Genomic DNA, 5,636 nt, shown 5'->3' on the forward strand with positions numbered 1-5,636 from the left:
GAAGAAGGAAGAAGGAAGAAGGAAGAAGAAGAAGAAGAAGAAGAAGAAGAAGAAGAAGAAGAAGAAGAAGAAGAAGAAGAAGAAGAAGAAAGAAGATAGTACAGGGTCTGGGTCTACAGGTTCTCTCTGCACAGATTGGACTTTGTAATGATCCTCCTATTTTCAGCCTCCCAAGTGCTGGAATTACAGGTGCATGCCACCACGCCCAGTCTCAACTGATGACTCAGTGCGCTCCAGGGATGGGACCGGCACAGCACACCAAGGATGGAATCCTGGCCACTGTGCTCTGCCTAAGCAGGTGCTTTCATCCACTGAGCTATCTGGCCATTTCTTTCTTTCTTTTTTTTTTTTAATGCATTCAGTACAGGGTCTACAGGGACTCACTACACAGATCAGGCTCGTAGTGATCCTCCTGTTTTCAGCCTCCCAAATTCTGGGATTACAGGCACACACCACCACGCCCAGTCTAACAACATGAGAATTTCAAAAGCAGCCAGAGCAAAACAAAAAAATCACATACAAAGGCAAACTTATTACAGTTATAGCAGACTTCTCAACACAAATTTTATAGGCTTTAAGAGCCTGGAGTGAAGTGATTCAAGTTGCAAACAATTTCCAACTCACATTAACAGACTCAGTAAAGCTTTCCTTCCAAGCAGATGGAAAAATAAGGACATTTATGTTTTAAAAAAACCCACATCAACAGATATATGAATACTGAGCTGGAACTCCAGAAAATAGCCAAGACATGATGAAATGAGTAAAGCTAGAAAACCAGATGAAAAAACCAACCAAGGTCAATGGATAAACAACAATGAAAAGGACAGAAGAACAAAACAAAACAAAACAAAACAAAACAAAACAAAAAACAAAGGAGCTACCAAAGGGGAAAGAGTTCAGTGACAGTAAATAACACATCTCAGTAACATCTCTTAATGTTAATAGCCTCAATTCTCCAACTGAAAGATACAGATTTGCAGAATGGATCAAAAAATAGAATGCAAAAGCATGTTCCATTCAAGAAACTCACGTAATTCCAAAACATATTCACAGACTAAAAATTAAATGATAGAAAATAATAATTTATATATCAGGGCCTCACAAACCAAGCAGGGGTAACAATCTTCATCTCAGACATGGTAAATTTGAAAGTAAAACTGAGACAAAGAGGGGCTGGGGATATGGCTCAGTGGCACAAGTGCCTATCTGGGAAGCGCAAGGTTCTGAATTTGATTCCTGGTACCCAACCCAAAAGAAGAAAAGATGAAGAAGGTCACTCACTACCTACTAGCCCAGGAAACTTTAATAGAAGAGATAATGCCTATAAATATTTGTGCACCAAATGTTGTAGCATTTATCTTCATAAAATAAACATTGTTGCATAAAAGATCAAATAATAATAACATCATCATAGTGGGGAATCTTCACACCTCGCTTTCACAAGGAGATAGATTAAACAAAAAATCAATAAAGAAATAGAGTTGAACTGCACCCTTGGACATATGATTTAATAGCTATGTGTAGAGGATTCCAACTTACTACACCAGAATATACACACTTTTCTGCAGCACATACTTTCTCTAAAACAGATCACACAGTAGTCTGTAAAGCATGCTTAAATATAAAAGAACAGAAATCATCAAATGCATACTATTAGCCCATTGTGCAATGAAAATGGAAATCAGCAACAGAAAAGATCTTGAAAAACATAGAAGCACCTGGAAGAATGAATAACACAGTCCTAAGGAGCTAGCGGGTAACAGAAGAAAGCAAAGAGGAAATCATAAAATTTCTGGAAGTTAGCAACAATGCCCATGTGACTCACTAGAATCACTGGGACACTGAAAATAGCCCTAAGAAGGAAGTTCATCATAACTAATGCTCACATTAGGAAAACAAAGTGAGCTCAAGTAAACAATCTTAGGAAAAGCCTTAAAATACTTGAGAAACAACAATAACCCAGGCCCAAATCAAAATCAACTAAATTAAGACTGAAAACAAAAACAAAGAATGAAAGAATGTAAGAGCTGTTTCTTGGAAAAAATAAACAGAATAGATAAATCCATAGCTAAAATTAAAAAAAGAAAAAAGAAAACAACAAACAAAACAACAACAACAAAACCCCTCACATCAAGGCAATTAGAAGTAAAAAAGGCAAAATCACAACAGACACCACTGAAATTCAGAAGAAAGTAACTACTATTAAAAAAAAAACTATATCCTAGCTATTAGAAAAATTTTGAGAAGTGGAAAAATTCAAGACAGACAAATTTCCAGAGCTAAATCTAAAAGGCATAAACATGTTGAACAACCCAATGACAAGCAATGAAAAAAGAATCTACCAGTTAAGAAAAAGCCCAGGAACTGATGAGTTCACTGAATTCTATAAAATATTTAAGAAGGTTATATCACCTGTATTTTAATCTCTTTAAATAATTTGTAAGGGCCAAAGAACTCCCAAATTCATTTATGAAGTTCAGCTCCACTCTGATCCAAAGGAATACAAAGACCCAACTAAAAAACAAAACCTCAGACCTATGTCCTCAACAAACACACAAAAATCCTCAACAAGATATTAGCAAATACAATGCAACACATCATCAAAAATATCACATACCACAATCAAGTAAGTTTCATCCCAGAGGAGCAAGGATGATTCATCTTATGCAAATCAATACATCAAATGCATCACAGAAACAGGATCAAAAGCAGATGACTGTATCCATAGTTGCAGAAAAGGCTTTTGACAAAATCCAAAGCCACTTCATGATGAGAATGTTAATGAAAATAGGAATAGAGAACAGAATCTGAATTTGATGAAAGGTATTTATGATAAACAAAAGTCCCAAATCATGTTAAATTGGGAACAACTAAATGCACTCCCAATAAAATCAGGAACAAGACAAAGACGCCTACTCTTACCCATTTTATTCCACATAGTACTGAAAGCACTAACCAGATGAATCAGGCACAAGAAAGCAACAAAATGTTTACATATAGGAATGGAAGAGCTAAATTATTATTAGTTGAAGATGACATGATATTGTACATAGATGATCCAAATAATTCCACAAAAACTCTAAGAGTTAATATCCAACTTCTGCAAAGTAGCAGGATACAAACTCAACATACAAAAATCAGTAGCATCCAGGTACATCAATCATGAACTTAGTGAGAAGGAAATTATGAAACCAACATCATTCACAGTAACATCAAGAAAAATTAAATATTTAAGAATTAAAGTAACCAAGGATGTGAAAGACCTCTACTAGGCAAACTACAGTACTGAGGATTGAAGAGGACACCCTAAAATAGAAAGGAGTTCCTTTCTCATTAATAGGTGGAGCCAGTATTGTCAAAATGGCTCTCCAAACTGTTCCAGAGTCACTACAGTCTCAATCAAAATGCCAACAGCACATTTCAAAGATGTAGAGAAAACAATTCTGAAATAACCATAAACTTCATATGGAGCCATAAGAGGTGCAAAATAGCAGAAGAAATCTTGGGGAATAAAAGGCAAGTGGAAGGCTCACAATACCTGACTTCAAGCTATACTACAAAGCAACAATGATTTTAAAAAAATAAGACTGTGGGCTGACGAAGTAGCTTAGTGAACTAAGTGCCTGCTTAGGCAAGTACAGGGACTGGCATTTGATCCCCAGTACCACATGCTACATCAGTCCTGCCCTCAGGCGCACTGAGCCTGTGACAGAGTCCTTGGTGGTGCACACCTGTAATGCCAGCACTGGGGAGGCTGAAAATGGGAGGATCACTAGGAGTTCAAGCTCCATGTGAGACACTGTACCAAATATATACATCTTTTAAAAAATGAGATTGTACTGAAACAAAAATAGAAGAATGTGGATCGATGGAACAGAACTGAGGACACAGAAATATTCCTAGGCACATGAAGATATTTTATATTTTACAAAGTTGCCAAATTCATACATTGGAGGAAATGTAGCCAATTCCACAAATGGTGTGTGAAAATGGGAAAACTGTTCTCAAAAGATTGAAATTGGGCCCTTTATCTGGTCATGTACTAAAATAAAGTCAAGTGGATCACAGGTTTAAACATTAAAACAGAAACACTGAACCTATTGGAAGATAAAATAGGAAAATATCTGAAGCTGTAGGCATAGGAAAGTATTTTCTAAACATACCCCCAATGACACAAGAAATAACAGAAAGGATCAACAAATGGAATTAAATTAAGTGAAAAAGCTTCTGCATAGCCAATAATTTTACTAGTAAAGTGAAGAGATAACATATAGAATGAGGAAGTTTACCAGCTATTATTCCTCAGACAGAGGACTAATATCTAGAATATAAAAAGAGCTCAAAAAATTAAACTACCTAAAATAAAAAATCCAATCAAGAAATAGGCAGGCGAAATGTGTTGAGGGCCACCTGAGTGACTCTTCTTGAAAAAGGAGCAATTGGCTCTGCTTTGGCTGAGCCTGACCCTGTTTCCATGTATTGATACGTACAGAGTTGGCTAGGACTTTTCCTTATCCTCTCAATTGGCTTTAAGCAATGCACAGTGGTCTAGCCAAGGTGTGGGTGACAGGTGTGTTTCCCTAGAACCCCCAGCTGCTGTTCCCTAGTGTGAGTCAGGACAAGACAGGATAAAGAGCCAATGTTCCATGCTGTCAACCAGGATCAAGCTTTGAGATAGAAACCATGACTTCCTGGGATTGAAAGATTACACATCAGAGTTGAAGCACTGACCCCCAAAACATTAGATAATATCTCAATTGTGAGATGTAGATTACTCTTTTGGAATATCCTTCTCTCGGCATATTGCAGAGTGAATGCAGGCCTCCTACCTAGCCCAGCTCGCAGCACTCACCTACTGACTGCCATTCTCACAGTCACTCATACTCAAGATGCTCCCTCTTCATGAACGAGTAAAACCAAGTTCACCCTTGGGTCCAGGCCTTTGTTCTGGATAGCCGTCATTAGGGCTGGACTCTGAATCCTGTGGGCCCCCAACCATTTCAGATATATTACTGTGTCTTTATGCCATGAAGATGGGCTGCATTGGAAGAAGTACATTGGAATTATTTCATTACAATTCCAATAACTTTTCCACATGATTACAAATTCCTGCGCCATGATGAGGACTCGGAAGTGCTCTCTATAGAAATGAATGGACACTTCTCAAAGGAAGAAGTACAGATGGCCAACAAAGATACAAGAAAATGTTCAACATCTCTAGCCACTACTGAAACACAAATTGAAATACTAAAATTACATCTTACAGCAGGCAGAATAGCCATAAGAAGTCAAACAACAACAAATGCTGGCATGGCTATCCTGAAGAAGAAACCTGCCTATGTTGTTGATAGGAAGGTAAACTAGTATAACCATTATGGAAACAAGTATGAAGTTCCTTAAAGAACTAAATTTAGAAATTTCATATGACCCAACTATCCTCCTAGGTATCCACCCCAAGAAGACAAAGGCAACATACTACAATGATACAAGCATACTATGTTATGCCATATATTGCAGTACATACAGTTCATAATAGCTCAATCATGGAAGCAGCTTGTATATCTATGGATAGGTGACTAGATAAAGAAAAGGTGATAACCATACATAACGGAATATTATTTGGTTACAAAGAAGGA

The sequence above is a fragment of the Octodon degus genome, unplaced genomic scaffold, assembly GCF_000260255.1.
Source record: "Octodon degus isolate 3935 unplaced genomic scaffold, OctDeg1.0 scaffold00136, whole genome shotgun sequence".
In the NCBI taxonomy this organism is placed as follows: Eukaryota; Metazoa; Chordata; class Mammalia; order Rodentia; family Octodontidae; genus Octodon; species Octodon degus.